The sequence below is a fragment of the Pararge aegeria genome, chromosome 19 (genome assembly GCF_905163445.1).
Source record: "Pararge aegeria chromosome 19, ilParAegt1.1, whole genome shotgun sequence".
Lineage (NCBI taxonomy): Eukaryota > Metazoa > Arthropoda > Insecta > Lepidoptera > Nymphalidae > Pararge > Pararge aegeria.
Window position 1 is genome coordinate 7,425,506 of NC_053198.1, and position 25,494 is coordinate 7,450,999.

At 36.6% G+C, this 25,494-nt stretch overlaps 1 protein-coding gene across 2 annotated transcripts in view; it reads left to right on the plus strand.

Annotated features, from left to right (window-relative positions):
• Window positions 1-3,066: 3,066 nt before the first annotated feature.
• LOC120632128 (kielin/chordin-like protein) overlaps window positions 3,067-25,494 on the plus strand; it is a 69,394-nt gene continuing 46,966 nt past the window's right edge. For both annotated transcript variants that reach the window (XM_039901932.1, XM_039901933.1), the window contains exon 1: window positions 3,067-3,175. The gene's annotated coding sequence lies outside the window, so the exon portion shown is untranslated. The remainder of the gene's footprint in view (window positions 3,176-25,494) is intronic.

A 25,494-nucleotide genomic window follows, 5' to 3' on the forward strand; every position in this document is an offset into this window, starting at 1 on the left:
AAACGGGACGGGAAAACCATAAGGCAATACTTTGCAAGGCATGCCCACATATCGCTATGTGCCCATCAACCTCTGGTGTTGATTTTAAGGCTCATGTGCCCGTGTACCGACAACCACACCCTTCAAACCGGAATAGCGCCACAGCAATACTATGCTGCTTCACGGCTGAAATAAGCATGCCGTTAGTACTTACCCGGACTAGGTCAGCACTAAAAAGTAACCCGAAGGACAAAGAAATGGTACCTTAAGATTTTTTTTGTTATAAATGTAACAACTACTTTTTGATAACGTTCAGTACGCTATACAATATCGCCAACTTCTAGTCAAGAAATATATAAAAGAGAACATTTTAAGTAACAATGGCAAGAAATCCTTTTGTACTCTTTGAAAAATAACTAGCAACGCGATCTATCTCTAAATCCCGCAGAAAATGTGAGGTATATTTCGGGATTGTAGCGTATTTTCGTACTGAAGGTATTTTATGTAGAAAATAGTTTCCTTACGCGACCACATGAAACTTCTTCCGTGGGCCTTTTTTTCCCCGCGGCATCGTACTAGAAGCCTCATCGCTCAGCAGCAGGGCTTTTTCGCTAACGTGACGGCAAAAGCCTTCTAACAGCGAAAATTCAGAAATTGAAAATTATTAAACTGCTGCTGATCTAACCCGGGATCTCCAACTTACACACATCGACCACACAATTATGCCCCGGAGGTCGACTAATTTGTGTTCCTGGAATGAAACATATCAAACATACTATTGGAATGTTGTGGCTTTTCATAGGTCGACAACATTAGGATTTAGAATAGGTCTAAATCATTTATATTATATACATACCATTCCACCGACCACTTATCTAAACTTTTTGCAATAAATTACTATTATTATATTACATTTTTTTAATATTTTTTTATTAGTGTTCTTACCTACACTTGGAGGTATTATCGATTTTATAAATTTTCGGAACCGACAGGATTTGAACCTGCGACTGGCAATCGCGACCTGAGCGCTTTTTCCAATTAAGCTACGGCTCTCTTAACATCGATGCCGAAAATTAGTATGTATATTCTTTTTACATCAGTCTTATAACGACTGTAGCGTCATCTAGTATGAAACGTTGCAGCTTCGATCTCCTTTTTTAAAGGTCCATATTACAATGAGACACGTTTGAAACAAGAGATAACACATTGCTTTTTTATAATTTTATATATTTTTATATGCTTTTTTATAATATGTACTATTAAATTTATTATTATATTAATTAGCTCCAAATCCAAACATCAACTCTTTATAGGTATTTATATTAGTGCGTTGTGAACTGTGAAAGCAAGTTTTTAAAGGGCTTTATTTAGTAATGACTTCTGATTTTTAGGTACAATTATGTATAATGTATTGTTCCTTGCAACTGCAGATCGGGAGGGCTTGGGTTTGATTCCCGGTTCGAGTCAAATGTTGTTGGGTAAAGAGTTTTCCTGATAAATGTTACCAGCCCAGTTATTCAAGAAAAATATTTTATCAAGAAAGGCCTTAAGAAATCGGGGGATCGAATCTCAGAGTGACATAACAAGGCCAGGTGGGATATTAATTGAATTATGTAAACTTAAATTCAACAAAATCAATATTAATTTTTAGATATCAAAAATTATTATTATCAGTAGTTAGTAGTAATAATGTAAGTTTTGCGATTCATTCAAGGGTTTTTTAAATTAAGTTTAGTTACCGATTTCCTTTCTTGTAGCGTGCTGAACCCTCGACGCACGAGAGTTCCCCCTCGATGCACTTGTTAGATTATATTGTTTATTTTTGCAGTACTGACCAACAAAAGGTGTAAACCGCGAGATAAATTGTATTCTGCACAAAAAGTAAAGCGGAAGAGTTTGTTTTTTTTTGTTGTTGTTGTTGGCAGATATCGGTCTGATTTAAAAAATCTTTTTTTATTCGATGAGTACCACAATTTTTACAAAAGGCTCCACTCCTAAAGGGGGTGAAATTTTATATGATAGTCTGTCATTTATTAATTAAAATCGATGAAAATTGGTATTTTGGTTAAAAAATAAAGAAGTAAATTACCTAGATGTTTTAAGATATATTTATGTATGCGATACTCTTCTGTCATTTTAGGCGGATGAAGTCACGGAGGACGGCTAGTATAATAAATCTTCCAAATAAATAATTCTGTAACATCCGTGATAGATACAATTAACGAAAATAAATATTCCCGCTATTGTACATTTGATTGAACGCGTTGGCGGACTAAATAAATATAGACATCATTGCTCAAGAGCTTTGTCAATATCACTTAAACATTTTATTTTTTGTTCCATGGACTAGCATCTGATTTGACTACTGACGTGATTTTCAATTAAGTATTAGAGACAGATAAATAAACAGAGATATCTTGAGCCGATTGGAGTCCTGGAGATAGAATTGAGCAGTCTATTCCGTATTTTTTTTAACTCTAACATCTAATAAACAGCGTTAAAGACTGCCTCCTCGGAGGAGAGTTATGGGTTTATGCTCCAAAACTATCTCTCCTCCATGACGAAGGAGTTTGATAGGCGATGATGAGTAATCACAAAGAGTCCATAATGCCGCCGGTCAAGGTCAAATCAGTTGGTGATCAAACAAAAAAAAAACCAAATAGAGAATGCAATATCTTAACCGGATTGGGTCATCACTAAGGCTAAACTAAATTTATTAACCCTATGTAATTACTTGTCGTGTTTGGCAATGCAATTAATTCAAATTTTTTAAGGGTGGAAAATAAAGGTACATATATAATATGTAACTTTAAGACTCAAAAGCTGCTTATTTGTTTTTAACCTTTCAATTTCAACGACATTCGGCGCCAAGAACCGGTCCGGTCACTTTCCATGACCAAAGTCAAGCTCAGAATCATCCGAATGAGTCAGTTATCAGTTTTTTGGGTGCTTTCTCCCACACCTGTACTATCACGGATACGACTTTCCACTGGGGGGAAATGGGAGCAACGTTTTGCATGGCCTTGTTCTGAGCCGAACGCCAACTTGGCTTCACTAGCCAGTCTTCGCCAGACTGTGTAGCGTGTAGTACGTGTTGAACGAAGTTCCGATACGCGCGAAAATTCGCGAGTGAGAAAGTGGCAGTGTTGTGCGATACAGGATTTGTAAATCTGGAGCCGAACGCTTATTTGTGGAGGTGTGTTCTATTTTTAAATATTATATTTTATCTGCGGACGTTTTTTATGAATTGAGAGTAGTTTTTTTTTCTATTTGGTATGATTTCGCCTGTGGAGCGAAAATGTGAAAGTCCGGCACGTTCGTATTATCGCGTGGTCACGCCTGGAGGTTTAACAATGTGTGGTATGATTTATTGCGTTATTTTGAAATTATGAACATCATTTTGGGACTGTTTTGATTGGAATTATTATTTAAGCATCTTTAATTCTTACAGATTAATTAATAATACTAAGTAAAGACTCTTCGAAAAAAAATTTAAACGAAGTTTACTTATTATATTATAACAGTAGGCGTTATCATTTAATTTTGAATATAAACGTTGCCTGGCGTGCAGACAAGAACATTTTATCTTATTATAAATGACAATGCTATAAATCCGAAAGTGTATCTATTTGTTTGTTTATTTGTTGTTTGTTAAACTTTTGGCTCCATTGCTGTACCGATCTTTGTGAAAATTTGCGAAGATGCAGCTTGCGTTCTGGAAATGTATATAGAACTTATAAGGGGTTTAAAAAAAAATTACATAAAGCAGAAGCTGGTGTCTACCTAATTCAACTATAAACTTTTCTGCAATTTTATGATAATGCTTTAATTAATTTTGGATTGCATTATATTTACTGACTCATAAATAGATCTGCGAACACGCCTACTCTCTTATAAGAAAGAGGGAATTGGAGCCATCACGCCACGCAAACGCGAGTTGCCGGGCTTTCACGATTACAATAATTTGTTACCGAACCAGACGGCTTAACTGCCAAGGACTGGGTTGAGCAACGCTAATTTCACAACTCTAGGCTAACATTGAAATTTTCGTGACAGGATATTGGACGGCCGATTGGCGCAGTTTGCAGCGACCCTACTGGCCAAGTCCAAGGCCGTGGGTTCAATTCCCACTACTGGAAAATGTCTGTGTGATGAGCAGGAAAGTTTTTCAGTGGCTGGGTGTTTATATGTATATTCTAAGTATTTATGTATATTATTCATAAAAATATTCATCAGTCATCTTAGTACCCGTAACACAAGCTACGCTTACTTTGGGGCTACATGGCGATGTGTGTATTGTTGTAGTATATTTATTTATTTATTTATATGTCCCTACCTACCTAACAATTATTTGCCTCGTCGTACAATTCTTCAATCACCAATAGTCATCAATTGTCACAATGCTTGGCAGACGGTGAGGTGATCGCAGAATATGGTAGTAGTAGCATTGACGATGCTGCTGCCCTTTCTCCGTTATATTCCATTAGTTTCCTCGTACGACGTCAGCGGGAAGAGGAGGGGTGGTAGAAACTATATTCTTATCTGCTGCCACCACACGGCATGGTAGTACAGTTACCGCGGAATTAATACTAGGTACCTCATGCCTGGATCCGGAAAGAGTAAAATAAAATAGCGTGATTTGTTATTGTAAAATATTAACCTTGCTACTTTACTAATTTCCATTTGGCGTGTCGACTGTGAAGGCCAAGAAATACCTTCGCTATTTTTAAGGTGAGGAATTCAATACCTACCGTTTAAGAAAGGTTTACACACACAATTTCATAATGGCATGCAAAATGCAATCCTTTTGACTACTACATCTTTTATTATTATAATTAATAACACAAGGAAAAGATAAAATCACGATTTTTGTAGACCAAAGATTTGTAGTTGGTCTACATATCTCTGGGTTCCAAAAATCGTTGGTCTTTAATTCTTCTTCTTTCTTTATTCCTGGGTTTTTGTAACCTAAGCACATCGCTTGTTGTGCATTCTACTTTTCCGCTGTTACTTCAGCCATCTAAGCTCGTTCTAGAAACCTTGCAGGCCACCCAGCTTGCTGACGACCAATGAAAATGAGAACCTCAGGCAGGAACTCAGGTAGACTTCTAGTTGTGTGGAGTCGGTGTTACCATCTACATATCTTTAGTCTACAAAAGTCTTTCGTTCTACTTCTTTCTTTATTCCTGGGTTGTTGTAACCTAAGCACATATTTCACTCGTCGTGCATCCTACTCTTCCCCTGTTACTTCAGCCACCTAGGCTAGTTGCCTAGCAGGCCACTGACGACCAATGAAAATGAGACCCTCAGGCCTAACCTCAGGCACCGTGAGTTGGTGTTTCTAAATAATAAGAGTAATCATTTTTGTTCCCTTAAAAAATAAAGATGAAAACTTTCAAGTCACGCAACTCGATATGCCTAATGAGTAGGATGCGAAAGGATCATGGCGCTGAACTCAAGATTACTCATCTTCTTAAGGGAAAATTACATATGAAGAATCTTGTTTTAGACAGGAATCAGACAGTAGGCCTGTTACGAAAGCACCTACACGTATTGTGATAGTCTCCATAGATGTTATTACGTGGAAAACGTAAGAATTCGAATCAAAATGAATATTACGCGTCTCTGTGAATATATTTTCCATACCATGCAAAGAGATCAAAGGAAAGATTAACGTTTCGAAACCGATTTACACAATTTTTTAACCAATTGCGGCGTACAAAGGGGAAAGGAGGTTTATATGTTTTTCCACTTATGTGCTTACTAAGGTGTGCCCTAAAATTTGTATTTGGCACAAGGTCCTTGTTCCTGACAAATTAGAGACTTTTTAAAGTATGAGAAATACTCTAAAAAAACTTTACGCCTATAGGTACTTTGATAAAGAAAATCTCTAGTACGAGTTATAAAAAATTTAAGAATAGGCATTGTTAGAGTTATACAAAGCCTACCCTTAAGTATTTATAACTCGCACCGTAGATTTTCTTCATTTTATAACGTCTGCACATCCTGTGCATACCCTCTATGCACGCCACTGCTCGCCCGTCTCGTACTTTAATAATGACATCAAGACTTTTACTGCAGCATTGCTGTGTTCCAGTCTGAAGGGAGTTGCCGATGTTATTACAGGAACGTGAGTGTTAACATGTGTTAACGCCTCAGGTTTATGCTTAGAGGGCGGCACACATTGCGAGGAATAGGACTGTAAGAAACGCCGAATACAATATTTTAATAGCTCGTAAAATATAAAAAAAAAAAAAAATGGCTAATATGGGCACTAGATAACATTTAAAGGAACTATGTTATTAAATATTGTCTCTAAACTATGCAATAGATTGAAAACAAATTGATAAAACTTAAAAATTTGAGTGAGATTACTTAATTTTTTCTATCGATAAAATTGCATATTTTTATGTTTTCGCTCAATCTGGGCCTTTGGAAATATGATGTAGTTTTATATGTTTTTTCGGGTAAATCAAACTAGATGGACTACTGTATAAATCAGATCTAAAAGTAGCGAGTTTTCTTTATGCCCCCCCTTTTATAAAACAGGAGATTATCACTGGATATTAATAATGTTGTTAATTTAGAAATAGTTCAGTCTTTATTTGTTTCGAACTTTATTTAATTCAAAACAGTCAAAGTCCTTCATAAACTAAGAACTAATTTTCACAGATGTTTAAATCTTTAATCTTTCATTTACTTCGCAGTAGACGGGCAAAATGAATGGCTATAAATTTTGTTAAGGCATCCTATTTCTCGAGTAAAAGGTAGGCAATCCTTTAACGGTTGTTACATAATTTTGATGAAAACTTAATTAAAAGGCGGCCTGATTTCAGGGCACGCACAAAAAAGTAGGTATATTGAGTACGGATAAGATGACCCATGCCGTGTGGCAGGTCAGAATACAGTTGTCACCACCCCACTTCTTCCCGCGGGTGTCGTACGAGGCGACTAAGGGAATATAACGGAGAGCCCGCAGCAGCGTCCACTACCATCTACTGCGGACACCAATCCGCCTGCCCAGCGAGTCGATTAGTTGGGAGAGGCCTTTAGTACAGCAGTGGCCTGTAATAAATTAATATAAATAAATATACCCATCCAAATACGACCAATGTGTTATGGGTACTAAGATAACTGATGAATATTTTTTATGAATAATACCTATACAAAAATACTTATAATATATAAATAAACACCCAGACACTGAAAAACATTCATGTTCATCACACAAATATTGTGCAGTTGTGGGAATCGAACCCACGGCCTTGGACTCAGAAAGCAGGGTCGCTGCCCACTGCGCCAATTGGTGTGTATTTTGTGTATTTTTTTATGCTTGTTTTTTTTTTTTAATTTGGTGTACAATGAAGTGTATTTCATTCATTTCATTCATACATTTCATATCATTCATTCAACCTACCTACAAGAACGTGCCGCTTAGTTTTTAGCGTTCCGGTACGATGCCGCTTAGAAACCTATTTGGTTTCAACCGACAGGTTTAATATAACTTACCCCTCAGGTTAGCTTGTGGTATTTCCGTGGAATTTGGAACTCCCTACAAAAGACATACTCGTATGTCTTTATGTGAAGGTTAGCCCGTTACCATCTAAGCTTAATCACCACTAACCAGCTGGGTATTGCAGTTAAGGACTTACGTCTAGTGAAATAATGAAATTGAAAGCAACCTATTCAAGTTTTTAGGCATTCCAAGAGAGATTTCCAATACCCAATTACAAATATGTCGCTGTTCTTTTGGGGTTTCCAAAATTTCCGTTTTTTTTAATCCACACAAAAACGGTAAAAGGCAATAGTGAATTCTATCACCATATAAATGTTCGAGTTTTTAGGCATACGGCAATTCTTCTTTCGACGAGAATTTTTTAAATTATATTTTCTCTTTGCTCATCCGGATGTAGTAAATCAATTTCAGAAAATATATAAACACAAATTACCTACTATGGACTAATAACGTTCCTTTTTTAAATCAGTTAAAAGGTTCTCTCCATTTAAAAATACCGTCCTTTATTTCATTTCTGCGTTGAAATTAACATAAAAGCGTTCGCCTGAATCCAAAACCGGTTCCATTAGCTCAAGAAGTTTCACTAGAAAGCCAAAGAAAGCAACAAAGCTTTGGCTTGAAAAAATTAAAAGTGAAATTGTTCCACAATATTGTCAGCTTCACAATGTAGTACTATCTACTGCTTCACATAGAAATTGATAATAGACTAGTGGTCCCCCGCGACTTAGTCCGCATACAACTTGTAACTATTCAAAAACAATTGATACTTTCCTCGACTATTCTACAAAATATACCCCGACTCACCGTGTCTACTCGCCCGCCCGCGCTATTAGGTACTACGTTGTTTTGGCTCCTTCGTGTCAAAGTGTGATGTTAAATAACCTTTGGGCTATAATATAATACATGCTAAAATATTTTTTTAACATATAACTAATTCTAACATATAAAATTGGATCGCTTATTTAGCCTCTTTGATGGTTGACTTTTTATATTCCCGATACATCATACATGCATTTTAAAATTTTATAGCAATTTTCATAGATATAACTTAAAACGGTACCTCGTAGTTTCATACAAACATTCATCCCTATTTAAACTTTTTTGTAATTTATGCCTGTGCGAAGCCCAGTTAGTAGTTGCTAGTTTATAATAATTCTGATCCTCTATAGACTCGGCAGTGCGAGGAGGCTATGAGTATATTGTGTCCCTGAATAATTATTACTCAATTCGAATACCAAGGTTAAATTCTCCGAAGTACTCTACGGTATTGATGAAAGAATAATAATTGTGAATAGTGTTCAAAGTCAGAACATTCTGTATTAGTCTTGTTGCTTAGCTACGTATAAATTTACCATAGGCGATTGTGATATGAAAGAATAATAATTGTGAATAGTGTTTTAAGTCAGAACATTCTGTACCAGTCTTGTTGCTTAGGTACGTATAAATTTACCGTAGGCGATTGTGATAATTTTTCTAATGTATTAACTTAAACCGAAAGCTACGAGGGTTCCACAGCCGCTAACTAATATGGGTGTTCTTTTGTTTAACACCAGCTTTTTTTTTTATAAACAATAATAATAAATATACTATCCATCCCATTACCGGCCCACTACAGGGAACGGGTCTCCTCCCACAATGAGAAGGGGTTAAGGCCGTAGTCCACCACAATGGCCCAGTGCAAATTTGTTGACTCCAAACACCTTTAGAACATTATGAAGAACATTAGCACAGGCATGCAGGTTTCCTCACGATGTTTTCCTTCATCGTTGATATATTATAAAAATTAAGCTTAATTTGCTATACTCCGCGAAAAGCAGGAGAATCTGTGTGGTGTAATTTATAATTTCTTCAATCCTTATACTCCACACCACACAGATCCTCGGCAAAACACCCTCTACGCACGTTTCGCTCCGAAACCGGAGCATCATCACATGTTGACTTTACAATGAATAATTGTTAAGTCTAGTCTTTCTACACAATACTTCATCGTTGAAGCAAGTGATATTTTAATTACTTAAAACGCACATAACTAAGAAAAGTTAGAGCTGCGTGCTGGGCTCCCCGAAAGTGAAGTCGAGCTCATACCCATTGGGTTATCATCCGCTTTTCCAGTTGTGGGAATCGAACACACGGGCTTGGACTCTGCGCCAACCGGCTGTCTAGATTGTCCTGAAGATGGACATAAAATACTATTTATTATCTTTGCCTTTGTGAGCCGTGCAGGTGTGCAATCTGCTTGACCCATCAAAATAAAAGTAGGTAAACTAATTAATGCCTAATATTATTCATACTTAAATCAGTATTTGGATACTCCGCTCGTAAGTTCAGCGTTTGTCGAGTCATACCTACCGAGCTAATAAATCTAATATCGAATTTTGCGAACAACGACCGTTTAGCGGTAATAGCCTACATTCCCATTTAGGTCGATTGCAATTCTAGTGAAAAATAGACCGCTCAGGGAAATCATTCAACGGTAAAATTAATAACAGGTTGGGAGAGCTAAACTTTTATTAGTACCCGTTTTTAATTGAATTTGAATTGAGAAAGCGTACAACCATCGCTTAGAGTATTCATTATCTTGAACATTATCATAACAACCAATGGATGTCCTATTTTGCGAAAATATTTGTAGCTAGAAAAAAAAAATGTAGTTTGGATTGCGGAATGAGTCGCTTGAGATACGAGAGCCGCACATTGAGAAGTCTTGCGTTGTAAGCCCAGCATACATTTCTTAAAACGATGCGACTGTGCGACTCTTGCTCGTAAGTTCTGCCCACATTCGCATATTCATAAAATATTACAAAACAAAATTAAATGTAACTACCTTCTAAATCATATAGGTACTGACTGTCCCGCAACGGTACACCAGAAGTTGCAAATCCACAAAAAAAATTCATACTTTGCTTACTAAATCCCATCTCGGAAAACAAGCGCTATTATACGTATATGTGCGAAATTCAACGAGAAATCTAAAAAGATGCGACGTAAGAGACTTACCCAAAGCTTTTATGAAAAAACTCACCAAACACTTATCGATAAGTAAGAATTTCGTCAAATTAAGTTTACATGACGCTTTGTCAATGCTATGTGCACTTGTAATTGACTTGCATATCAGGCTATGTTTTTGTGTGTGTGCTATATTTAAAACCGGGTAATATACATGTTGTTAGTGCACTTAATAAATAAATAAAGCTCTGACGGCAATGAATTCAATAACGCTAGTTCATATCGTTAAATCGTAAAAGCCTGTATGGAAAACGAAGTTAATAGGAGAAAAATCGCGATGACATAAAAACAAAGGCCACTCAGGACGACACGTTCTAATTACAAAAGCTTTGTTTTTGTTTATTTTGTCTTTCTCACTACATTTTTAAATAATTGCGTCTGAAAGCCGCTTAGCAATGGGATTCTACCTGCTCTCTGGAACAAAATCTCTGAGCGAGATATTGTTAAAATAGTTTTACAATATCTTCTAATGAGATTTTGTATATTTTGTAGCATTTTCCTGCATATTGTTTTTTATGCTTATTGGATTAATTCCATCGATAAATATCGTTCGTAGGTTTAAATAGTTATTTGGCGCGCTTGGAGAGCGGCTGCCGACTCTTGCCGTGACGTGAGCGTCGGCTACTTCAAAGACACGGCACGAACTGTACACCCGCAGTGTATAAAAGAGGATTCAGATCACTTATAGTTAATATTTTCATGTTGTTTCATTATTGTGATACCTAGTCCTAATATCAACTCCCAAGTGGTCTGATACTGTTTTGGGACTACTAACTTTCTTAACTTATTAATTTAAACGACTCTGATAATATAGGTTCATTTAAAAATATTTTACTACTACAGCGTGTTTCAACAACTCCTAACTTCCAAGCTGTCTGATACTGTTTAGGGACTATTAAGTTTCTTTACTTGTTAAGTTACAGACTCTAACCATAAAAGTTAAATAAAAAAAAAAAAAAAATTAAATCTTCAGTCAGCATTTATCTTTACCCCTGACAATTAGGTAGGTACTTTTGAGAGAGTCACATTTTATTATTCTTAAAATCAGAAGTCTTAATACATTTCTGTTCATAACCGTGCTTCTTTATAGAACTCTAGCATTGTTCGGATTTGTACTGGAGTCTCGAGGCGCTTTTATTTTATAACAATTTAGATAAGTTTTATCGGTGAGACGTGTCAAGAAAATGTACATAACACTGAACAGCTAGCGAACTCAGACTACGACGCGGCGTCCTTTGGCAGTAAATTTTAGTTATCGGCTTGGTTAGCCATTCATAGTGACGGTTTCAGTCCGTATTTCATTTTATATTGCTTCATTTTGTGGTATTTTCATTTTATTTATTATTGACAGGTATGTACCTCTTCTATACAAGGCTTGGTTGATAAAGGGGTACTAGCGCTTTAGAACACCACACATCGAATGTATCAGTAATATCCGATGTAGAGAAGTTATTGTCATTTAAAATGTTCCAGTTTGCATACAAAAGTACTCGAAATCATGAATCCCTTGAAATCGCATCTCTCCGTGAATGTGCGTGCGTATCAATGTGTCTGTAAAAAAATGGTTTGAACGATAATTTGTACGACCATTTTGCTACTACCGAAGTAATCCGTGATCCCGCTTGTCCATAAAATCCAAACTGTTAAAAACTACGAAAAAATAGTGACTACCTTAGTATAAAGTAAATTGTTTTTATAAAACCTCATACTTAAACAAGTAAAAATAAAAATTCTATGTAGTACTAATTGATAAACTGAAAATTTCAATGTACAAAGACGCACCGAGAGATTTTTCACTAGATTTTCTAGATTTCTTTCGAATAGCTTATTGAAGTATGCTAAAAGGAGAGAGACAAAAATAAAAAAGACAAACGTAAAGAACTCTTTCTTCAATAGAATTTAAAACTTCCCCGTTTATTCTGACTACGCTTTTAATGGTTGAATTTTTTTTTGCGAAACTTTTTTCATCGATGTTTGCTGTAGTTTGAAAAGCAATGGAATAAAAGTTATTTTCAGTTTACGGGTGATAAATATTTTTTATGGCTTATTTATTCAAATCTTCGCAGGTTTAGTATTTCTACGGTGATATTTATACTTAGAGCATAATAACTCTATTATGGCTTTTTGCTTTTGAACTTTACGATGGTGCAGCGTGCATCTAAATGAAAAAATTTGTTTGTTTGGGTTCCGTTCCCGAGGACACCGGATCCGGTTCCTTCGGGAACGGAACCCGGCCTCCGTTCGGTTTTATTTGTTTCACTTAAAATTAACTCTTGACTGTAATTTTACCTGTTAATCACAATGCATGTAAGATGGTAGCGGGCTAACCTGTTAATGGTATAGAAGTGAAGTGAAGAATAGTGATCGCACAGCATGCTATCGGAATGCTGTATCGCTTGGCGGCACGTCTTTTTTTGGGGCGTGGTAACTAGCCACGGCCGAAGCCACCAACTAGAGCAGAACAGAGAACATTAATCACGAAACACGGAATCTGGAATTATTAATCAGCAACGCCCCTGCTGCCAGATTTGTAGGACGTTCCATTCCATGCAAGTTTTTCGCGAAGCGGACTATCTTTTCCACTTAACATCAGCAGACCGATTCTGTATCTCAGTTGACGCCAAGTTTAGCTAGCCACTATGGAAAGCTGCCACCAAATATCGCCCAAACCATAATTACACACGGGTACAAATGTATCTACCACCCAAGTTGAAATGTACTCATTTGGAATAAGTTTCCATATATATTCCATTCCATATAGGTTTCAGAATGCAAAATATAGATTTAACTGGTTATTTGATGGTAACTTTCCAAAATTTGGTGTGAACTGAGATACAGAATCGGCCCACAGGTGGGTCATAAACAGGTCTCAAAAAACCTACTGGTCAAAATAACAAAGTTTTACCTGTATAGTCAGTTAAAGAGAATTCACAATAACATTCTTGTACTGTCGGGGGCTTGAATTGCAATTCCTCTAGCGACATTCAACGTATGAGTCACGTACTATTGTGCCATAGTAGCAATCGCAACGTGCTTCGAAAGCGTGTCTGTAGCCTTAGTACAAGATTTGATCGCTTGCAATCGAGGAGTCTTTTTCGAGTATGGAAATACTTGAGCATCGTAGTAAAATGGATCTTTTATCCATCGAGCTAAAGCTCAAATTTGCCTACAATTCTTTAGCTTTGGCTTTTGACTAGTGTTGCCCAAATGCAAGAACAAGACGAGACTTAGCCAGTCTTGGTCTTGGTCTTGCGCCAACACACCTAGTCTTGGTCTTGGTTTTGGTCTTGCGTTCCCAGTCTTGGTCTTGGTCTTGGTCTTGCAGCAAGAGTCTTGCAAGTCTTGCAATTACCTATTAGTCTATTACTATTTATTAAAGTTTACTTTAAATCTTAGAAAAACGTATTAGAATTGGAACATTGTGAGCTTGAATTAACATAGCCATAGTAAAGATCAAGCAGATTAATAAATAACTGAAGATTTGATAAGAAATTCGAAAAATCAACTGACCTATATGTCGTTTTCCATGGAAGTAACTGTTTCTTAATAAACATTTATGATTTATAAGCTTACATTTGCTAAAACATGTAAAAAAACAAATTAATTACAATAACTTGACTGTATTTTAAAGAACAATACTTATCTGTCTAGAAAGAGATTGAACCCTAAACTTATAAGAAATTTAATAAAAGAGTTTTACGATTTATCATTTATTTGAATAAAAAATAAAATACAACACAAATCAACAGCTTTATCATTAGGTTATGATACTTTATATCAATTCTTTTGACCAAGAATTAATACAAAGTAACCATCTGGCTGACTCATCACTTAACCTATTTCTATGTTTTCTAATTACTAATGATGCTTTAGAAAATAACCTCTCAGCAGGTACTGAAGTTGCAGGTATTGAGAGAAAATCACGGGCCATTTTCGATAAAATCGGATACTCTGTCTCATGCGTCCTCCACCAATCTAAAATGTCTTCCGAGCTGGCAGTTCTTGGTTTTCTCAGGTACTCCTCCAACTCGTCTATCACTAAGCCTTGAAGACAAGATCCAGATGACGTCGAGGGACATTCATAGAGTTTATCAAAGTCTATTACGTCTTCATCTTCATCACATACTTTATTGTCTTTTTCTGGTAATTCCAGAGATTTGTTCAGTGAGTGTAGACTTTTATATTCTTCATAAAGTTCATTGAACTTGCGCAGACTTTCTGTTTTAAGTTGCTTCCCCCACATTGTCAGGTCAAAAGTCTGAGCCTTATGCCTTGGGTCTAAAATTAAAGAAGTACAATAAATCCAGTTGCTCTTCTTGTAATGTTTAAGCATTTTGTCTCGAGCTGCTTGGAAAGCTAGAATGAGCCTTTCATCCACTTCAGATCGATTAGGTTTCTCATCTAACTGTTTTACCATGGATTCAATTTTATCTAGCAAGAGATTAAATGATACAATGACTAGCGGTAACGTAACATATTTGTCTCCACCAAGTTTTGTACTTAAAAGTTTAAAGTTTATTAGAAATTTATGTAATTTTTCGAGTACCTGCCATTCATTAGCTGTGATTTGAAAATCATTCAATTCGGTGACAGAACTGCACAATATGTCAATGCCCGCTCTCACTTTTAAACCAAATCCAATCATATCATGTGTGGAATTCCATCTCGTTGGACAGTCAAGAATGGCATTTAGATTTGATGGCACGCCAGCTGCTTCACAAGCAGACTGAAACTTCTTCTTCACTATCTCACTTCTTTTTATTTTACTGGAAATACTGCGTAACTTTGTTACAGATGTACGCGAGTCAGCAATATTTGGTGCAGATTCTTCATCTTCCTCATCCTCAGTTTCGTCTGCATAGTCTTCGTACTGCTGATCTTGCGCGTTAGTGTCAGACTCACAGTGTAATGCTAAGGTCTTTAATAAATCTTGTACACCAAGGTTTAAAATGTGAGCAAAGCACCGGAAATGTTGATTGTCTGAATCAAAGTGTGGCGGCAGCTGTTTGCCCAGTTCATACATAAATTTGGTATTTGCAGTTGCGTTGTCGACCGTGATACCTTGTATTTTATCAATTATGCCATATTCCAATAAACATTCATGGAAAATCGTTGCAATATCTTCCCCAGTATGTCGACCGCGTGATGGTATAAAATCAAGAACTACAGATCGATACTAACTACATGATAACTGTTGTTTTGTTTTATTTTAGTATTTCACCCCCTAATCCGTTATTTAAGAGGAATAACGCAGTACCTAGAGAAGGAAGTCGACAATACATAAGGGTGCCGAGAATATACATACTATGTAACCGGTCCAAAACAAGGCCCAAGTCTCCTCTCACAAGAGAAGGGGTTACATAATTAATTTTCACAAAAAACATTTCAAATTGTTGTACTTTACCAGAATAGTGTAGAGGCGATCTCATTATTTTTTTCATTTTAAAGTCGTTAATTTTGTAGTAAGCTTTCTCCAGCAATTATTTTTTTATGCTGGAAGGAATGCTATTGTAAATTTTTGTTCACATTACTCGGGCTCGGGCCGATGCTGTGAATTTTTAATTTTGATGTCGGTAGGGACGATTTGTTATTACGATCGGGCCGTAGTATTCAGCCGCGGCACTTCTTAGAGCCTTTTTAAAATACTTAGGACGTTTTCTTAGCTATGTGCACATTTATAGAAGGTACATATGGGAAAAAGGCAAGGTCAGTTTTCATTTTCATGAAACATTAACGCACAAAGTCGCAGCGAACTTCTAATGTTACATAAATACAAAATAACCATCCTAATAGATAGTAAATACACTAAAGAAGATATATTTGTCACAGAGCGGAAGAGAGAATCAGAATAGAAGAATGGATATAGGCTGGACGGGAGCCTACTTTTTACTATAGGCTCCCAACTCGTAGTATGTGGGCGTTTATGATACCTGATGGAAAAGGCTTGGTTCAAGTAACGTCTTAACTTTCAGTGCAATTGGACTGGAGTCCTAGCATTACTTAACCGCCCTTCTGCAATCAAGACTTACCTATGACAGCTGTTGCACTGCGTAACAAACAAGCAATCTTTTCCTTTGATGGACTTGTTGGCCACGACATATTTATCCAAGAAATCGTCGCTCTCTTAGACTAACATAATAGGATAATCCATTCGAGCATCGTCGTCGTTAAAGCCACATGAGCAAATGGCATCCAAAAGCCAAATCCACATTGGATTTGTCGTGAAAAGCCGGCTTAATCAGTGCATAGTACAGGAGTACAACTTTAGTATGAACAGATAAACCTAATTACCGATTGTTAGATGGGAAAATTTTCGCTGGCTTTCGCATAGTTGGGTGATTCCTAGGAGTTTAAGTTTTGTTGCTTTTATAACAGATCTAGCGTCCTTCGTCCGCGTTTATAACGGTGAACATATCCCGTGGGAACCGTTTGTTTTCCTGGGATAAAAATAGCCTATGTTACTATCAACGTCTCACGTCCTTTCAACTATTTTTATGCCAAAAATCAAGTTGATCGGTTACTTAAATAGGGCGTGAAGGAAGGACAAACATACAAACAAATTTTCATATTCATAACATAAATAAGTATAGGGGGGTAAGGATTCGGCTTCTCTCCCGAGAGGGCCGAGTTCGAACTCCGGCCCGCACCTCTAACTTTTCTGCGTTTTTAATTCAAGCAATTAACATGCTTTAACATTGAGGTAGGAAACCTGCATGCCTGAGAGTTCTCCATAATGTGCTCAAAGGCATGTGAAGTCTAGCAATCCACGGTTGGCTAGCGTGGTGGACTACGGCCCAGTGGCGTGCACTAGGTTTTTGACCAGGGTATGCATAAAACAGGTGCTTGGTATAAAATGGTAAAATTCCCCTCCAATACGAGTTATATTAAAAAAATATGGGTACGCAGTGCTTTCGCGCCTGTACGAAGTGCACGCCACTGCTACAGCCTAAACGCTTCTCATTCTGAGAGGCTGCCCTGTAGAAGGCCGAAAATGGGCTGGTTATGATAATAATGATAATACAATTCTTATATGTCACACAGGTATGCTAGATCGCGGCAGCCGCACGAATGTTTTCACGGCATGTAGACGTAGCCAGTAAAGGGTGGGAATGATGAATTGCTGTCTATGGTCGGAATGCGAAACGGAACGTCGTAAATTAGAGTTTGGAATTGAAATGAGCCTTAAAGTTAAGCAATTAAGCATTATATAGTTCATTCTCAATTACAACTTTGGAATGGATACAATTTGACTCAGTTCGCTAGACTAAGGTAAAAATTGTGGTTAATAATTAAAAAACCGGCCAAGTGCGAGTAAGAACGTTCCGGTACGATTTCGCGTAGAAACGGTTTAGTGAGCCGGTTACCATCTTAGACTGAATCATAACTTATAATATAATTTTGTGAGATTGCAGTCAAGAGCTAACTTGAAGTGTAATAAAAAAATACTTGCGAATCTAATTTTCCGGTTGATAACATAGGAGGTGACTTCTATACAAAGTTGTGACTGACGGAAAAAGTAGCAGCATAATAGAGGTCCGTTTTTATCATTTTGTGACCGAAGTCTTACAGGAACTCAGTTTGGTCAACGTCTTACAGAGTTTAAAGAAGTTTATTATTTGCCCGCTTTATAAAGTGGAGATGTTCTTTCAGGCCAAAAAAAACTAACGCCAATCTGTTTTATCGTTGCTGCGTGAAAAAAGGACCATTTATTAACAGTTCCCGGAACTTTATTGGCCTAATACCCATAATATAGTATGAACAAATACGACATTGAATTAGGTTTGGGCAAGCAACGGGTCCAATCCAAAGTATATTACGAAGCGGTGATAGCCCAGTAGGTACGAGCTTGACTTCACTTTCGGGGGACCAAGTTCGAATCCTAACACGCACCGCTGACTTTTATAAGATATGTGCGTTAATTGACATATATATTTTAAAACAGTTTATTTACCATTTTGCTGATCATTGACTGTTGTTGACTGAATACAAAACGCATATATTATGATACAAACTTTGTCTGGTGTTGATATATGACCATAGAGTAAACATAGCAGTGCTAAATAATTGTGATTCGTTACAGTGCAATTAAAAAAAAACATTTCTTTAGCCTTTGCCTGCTAGACACTATGCCCGGAATTCCACGTTTAGATTTGATACGCGAAGTGGGTACCAACGCGTGAGTAAACATAGACAATGCACGAAAGGCGGAACAAATATCTTATTTATAGTACCTACTTCTCACGCCTACGGCGGGTCTTCTCACAATAGAGTAGATGCCAGTGTCACCAGTTTTCCACACAGATAAATATTATTGCTATGACTGTCTGTGATATTTAAAATAGCTGTCTCTTGTTAAGCTTATGTTATGACAACGACGGTTTGAAATGTTTAAAGTAAAGCTACATGGATTTGGTGGAGAATTAAAAGCATTGATAATTTCAAGAATGTTTAAGCACATTTTGTTACATGATAGAGATGAAAGATATAGAGATTAGTAAAAAAGGAGATTGGCATCGATCACTAATATTAGTGATCGATGGAGATTGGTATATAATTTAAAATTAAGTGCATGCGCAGGATTTGTACATACAACTAACTCCACGAGAGAAACGCAAATGTAAGCGAATACGATAAGAACAGTAAGAAAAGGATATGAAGTGAATAAGACCTCGGCCTTACTTGTTTGAACCGAAATCGATCTCCGGCACGCACTATCCCTCAGAGTTGTGTGCCTTATAAAATTATGAGGAAATCTGCATGACCGAGAGTTCTCCATTATGTCCTTAAGGCGTGTGATCTCTACCAATCCGCACTAAACCGTTCTAATCCGTAGAGTTGACCCGTGATCTCTTGAAGGCCGGTAATCAATATAAAATAAGTTTATAAAATAAGTTTATATTGACGATGATGAAGTTGAAGATTTAGCGAGAAACCAAATTTTACACGGACAAAGTCATGTATAATTACTAGTTATAAGACATATTGCTATGTCTGATAATAATAGATCGTAAAACAGTGGCGCAGAAGTTCAAGAGGAAAATTGCGAGCTTTTTTCAGTGTATCAAAACCGGATTTGATTGTTTTGTTTATGCTTTGTTAGTGAGTTTAGAAATCACGATAATGCTCTTTCGTTTTAAAAATAAACCGTTGTGTTAACAGTGCTATTATAACACCTATAAAGACTTTTTATCCGTAGCTTCTCAGCGCAATAGAGCGGAGAATTATGGCGTATAATCGTAGAACGTTTGATGGCTTTATGGCTCTGAAACATTGTCAGTGGAACAAGCTATGTTCAGAGTATCTTCCAGATAAAATACCTCAATAAAAATTAAACAGACACTGGGCGGCGCAGCATATATTCGGAGGTCGGTGCGGGAGTGGTGTACACGTAAATTCGTCGTCGCAGTTTTCTCGTTTCCCGCCGTATAAGAGGAGTCTAGATTATCCTACCAAACTGAGAAACAATCAGCTGTATTTTAATTTTGTCATCCCTGCTGTAAAAAGCTTCCTAGATTTATTTACTCCTTGCCTCTCTTCTCATGCCTGTGATAGTCCCGCAAATAGGTGTACGACTTAGGAGGTTCGGGTTTGGAGAGCACGTTAAGCCATCGGTCCCGGTTACTATCACGAACTAATATGTGTAAATCTTTAAAGCCCACCAACCTCCTATGAGAGAGGAAACCTGTGCACAACAGGTATATTTATAAGTATATATATTAACTATCTAGGTATAAAAATATATATATATATACCTAGATAGTTATACCTATTTAATTTATCGAAATGTTTCAGTGAGTGCTTAATTATCGAAAACATTTTGGAAGGTCGGCAACGCGCTGTATAAAGTTAAATTAATTATCGGAAATGTCGACAACGTGCCAACAATGGGCTTCCTTGTCGGCTCAAATGAACCGTACGTACTTACCAAATACAAAGCTATTGTTATCGAATAGCTACTTCCATGTTAACTCCTAAATATAAATAAACAGCTGGATCTTATAAGCTTTTCGTATTCACGAAAACGAAAAGAGAAAATTATTAATAAGCAATTAAATTAAAAGCGTAAAAAGGGATTTAAATGTCGAAGGTAGGTAACATCAGTACCCTTGAGTGATATAGGGGCAATAAGAAGGGATCTTTGAAATGATAGCCTAAGAAAATAAAATGGGCAATGAAAGTTTGTGTTATTTTTTAATGCATTCTAATTTGATTATCTATACTTATAATAAAACTGTAACCGGAAGATTTCTGTACATTTAATAAAATTTGGAAATTTTTACCGGGGATGCTTTATAATTAAAATGCGTGCTTTAGAGTCCAAAACAGATTTTTATTTAATTTTTGTCTGCCTACAAACGGAGTTTTAGATTGGCGTGGTTTTTTGGATAGGCATAATTAACGTGGTTTTTTAAGTCGACATGTTCGCGGACGAAGTCGTACAATATAATATTACAAAATTTAATAAACAATTACAGATTTTTTTTTTTAGAAAATACCGAAAATCTGCACGTAGTCATTCTAGAAGAGGACGAATATAATATCAAAGTTCCACAAAAATACTTACCGCCGTACTAGACTTAACTATATGAATGAAAACCACAAAATAGGTTAATAGATCATGAAGATAATAAATTTATGCTATAGGTATATTATACCTACGAGTACAAGCTAGAAGATTAACTTGAATAGCTTCATCAGTACATTATAATGATTATAACCAGCTTTCTAAGGTCGCTATAAATTTTCCTTAGGCATTAATTCCTCAACTATCGCGTGAGATTCTACCATGAAACTACCAGTTTGTTTAATCAAAGGGCGACCATAAATCACCTTCTTTGTGGACATCTCTAATTTTATAACTTTTATTCTATGGAGAAATATAATCTAATATTTTTAAAAACTGGGTTACTTTTAGTACCCAGTGCGATTGATTTGGAGCTTATGGAGATGCATACTTATATACATATTGTAACAACTTATATAACTACCTTAACATCAGGAAGAGATTGATCTAACGAAAACCTAACCGTCCAGTCATATGCAAATGTATGCAGTGTAGCATTTCAAATGGTGTTTAAATGTTAATGGCGGACGATGTCATCTGCCTGTCCTGTAATATGTCATCTTGCCATTACATCAATGCTTCCAACTCACACCTTAATTAATTATTTCTATGATAATCCATAGCAGAAAAAAATCTATATATATAAATGTAGTTGTGTGCAAAGGTGGTTTTATTGCTAAAGCAATCTCTTACAGACAAAACTTGGCGAAAGGTTGCAGTGAACACATTATTACCTACCTCGAGAGATCAAATCGACCCTGTGACCAGGGCTCGACATAGTTTTTAATTTACCACTGAATTAAATAAATAACCGGTTTATAAAGGAATTATTCTTTATTGAATCAAATCATTAATCGATTGAACAATTTCTAACAAACTAGAACGAAGACTAACGTTCAGTTAGCCTAGGATAACCGGTATATCTAGCTGGGTCGCGGTTATGTGCGAAAGCGTTGCCGTGGCCCAGCCAACAGGCGACTGGTTGGAACACCGTGGAGTTTAAGTTGGTACGAATCCGATATAACCACCGTGCCTCCCCGTGGTGTTGTGGTATCCCTGAGGATACCCACGCCAAAAAAAATAAAGGTTAACCGGTATATCTAGCTGGGTCGCGGTTTTGTGCGAAAGCGGTAACCGGTATATGCAGTGATAAAAAAACGTTATGCGTTACTTTGACTAACCGGTCTACATCTGTTACTTGTACATAATCGAATTGGAAACGGTTTCTCTATTTAACCGGTTAAATCAACGTAACTGAAACCTTAATCTTAGTAATACCGGTACTCTGCTAAGCTGTCTAAACCGTTTTGATTTTTTACCGGATTCCTAGTTCTGCCTGTCATAGCAACAAGCGCGGATGGTGACGATGACGCGTAGAGCCATTTTCTGTAGCAAAAACCCCTGTGTATGACGAAAGAGGTACGTACCGTATGTACGTACGTACGTACGTACGTACCTATTAAAGAGTATCTGTTATGATAGAAGACCACCAGGTCCAAAACTAAGAAGGCTGGTTTCAAAGCTCTTCTTCTCACACTAGTTCACCGCGAATATCCCGGGTCAAAAGGCCATCGGGTAAACCCGCACTTATACACAGGTCTTTATATTAAAGAAAAAAATTGGTTGTCTGTAAAGTCGGCTTACTGACGATAGTTGAACGTGACAACGTCGTAAGAAAATACTGATGGAATGGTTGCATTTTTCAAAAGAAAGTTTTAATTTTATTTGTTTGATAGATATTATCGTTGCTATAAACAATTGATACCACATTCACTTTTCACTGCACTTCATCCTTGCCGAAAACACGTAAATGTATTATTGTATAGAAGCTGTCCACGCGGACGCATCGCTCACTCAAGTTTGAGAGAGACAGATATCGAACGCGGAGGCCGACTGTGCCTCTTTGTCGCTCGTTTCGCGCTCTCGCTTGCACTTCAAGCCTTGAATGGAACGCCTCAGAGCGAGGTAACGCCGCGCGTTCGTTTCGTGCGTGCAGCCGGCTCCATTGAATTATAAGACGTTGTCACGTCAAAAATCCGAGTAATTAAAATAGTATGGCCACCCATGCCGCAATCAAGGCAAATGTAACCCGAACTTACTCCTAAACTCCGGCGTTCCCAGCGGGGAACTTTTCAATGTGCACTGTTTTAACGGTTAGCCGTGACTTATGAGAAAGTGATTACTGTAACTTACCGCTGCAGACGTAAGGCGAAGCGTCCTGATACGATGCCATGACGGAAAACATTTAGAATAGAAACCTTAATTGTAATAATGTCGTGCATTTTCCACAGCAGGAAAAAGTCGATGATTCAAAATGGTGTTAAAGCTAATAATCCAACTTTGAAAGACATGGGTCGAATCCCCCCGGCAGGGATTTTGGAGAAATATATAAAAAAAATATATGAAAAAATAATAAGAAGTTTAATTTTGTAGGTACATTGAATGTATAAAGTCTTACTGAAGACCATTATAGAAATTTCCTTCTCCAGTGAAATCACTCACTTTTTTCTTTTTTATTACACTGGATCTCTATAAGCTATCCCTCGATTGCAGTCTCACCTTCTGATAAGTGATGATACATCTATAATGAGGAGGAGTAATCTTACCCATAATCGATTTCATCGTACCGGACATCTGTGTCGGTAAGGTGGTAACTAGACACGGTCGATGCCATGGCTACCACCAACATAACAGACCAGAGAATATATCGAAAATAATTAAATTCTTAAAATCCTCTGATGGGGATTGAAGCCGAGACCTCCCACTTAAAGCCACAGCGCTCACCGATGCGTTTAGGAAGGTCTTTAAAAATCTTGTAATTAAGAACTTAATTTTAACCAACGATCTCAACAATATTTTGGCAAGGAGAGCATCAAACCGCATTTGTAACACAAAATTCAATAAAAAAAATAACAAAGATACACTGTACTGTACTATTATTTCTTTGTTATTCTATTTTGTTTTTGTGTGCTATAAAGTATTTTAGATTTGATTTGATATGATTTATTTGCTTAAAACACTCAAACACAGGGTTCTTACCTTTTGTGAACATAAATAACTGTCGTTGAGTCCTTTTAGAACAATGAGCGTTAAGACCCTTGTAGTTTTGATTTTACTATACTTAAATAAGCTGAGAATGAGTTAAAATAGACTCCATTAAGGCAGTAGATACATTAAACTGAAAACGGGTCACATTTCCGTCTCACTGAGCTTCTACTATGCCGCACTATAGTTACCTATTTGGGATTCCGCATGATTTAACACGTAAAATGCAATTAAGTTTTTGGAAACCTTCATGTACTTGGCACTTTTTATTCCGGGAACGTTTAAAATTATCACGTTCCATAGTTTGTTTCACTTTATAATTGCAAGTTTTGCTGTTCTTGTTTTAGTGTTCTTATTTATTGCGTTATAAATATACATAAATATACTACGACAATACACACATCGCCATCTAGCCCAAGTAAGCGTAGCTTGTTTTATAGGTACTAAGATGACTGATGAATATTTTTATGAACAATTTGTACATAAATACTTATAATATAAAGATAAACACCCAGACACTGAAAAACATTCATTTTCATCAAACAAACATGCTCCAGTAGTCGCCATCGACTCAGAAAGCAGGGTAGCTGCCCACTGCGCCAGTCGGTCATCAAGATTATGGTGAACTACCGCGAATTCTAAGACCAAGCTCCGTTCAAGTTTGGTTTTAGGAATCTGAAGAAAAAGTAGTAATAAGACTGCTCTTTGGAAATCATTGGTAGGTTTATATATGTCATGTAGATGTTTCTGGCTGGGGAGCATAGACAGTCGAGCCTTATTCGTTTCATATTTACAATTTTGGTAAGCAAGAAAAACTTCAAATTTAAAATTCTTTGATTTCTGTAGTGACACTACCATCTGACGTCAAGCAGATTCTATATATAGCGAGTAGAAATAATCAGCAATCAAAACGCTCAGCTCTTAAGATGACGGAGTATTTAACTACTTGTTAACATTCTATTTATGCACAAGTCTATTTTTATGTATTAAACATGAATTTGCTTTTAACAAAAATCTTTTAAATGTCATGTATCAAGAAGGTAGTTTTTTTTATTCACTTATAATAATATGTCTGCTTTGGGTTTATTTTCTCAATTATACAGAATCCTTGGAAGAGACAAAACAAGTTGATTGGAAGGCTCAATGTGTTACTGTTCAAAATAGTTTATTTGTTTTAGTACTTTTTGCACAATAACAGAATAACGTGTAGGTACCTTTGTGAAGCTTAATGCCTTGAATATGCTTCAACCAGATTAACCTTTAATAAAATGGACAGGATTAAAACTGCGCGTAAATAAACAAAAAACAGAAAATAGGAGATGATAAATAAAGATGAAAGAGAACAATAATATGAAAAACATGAGTTTTCTTTATTCTTTATTGT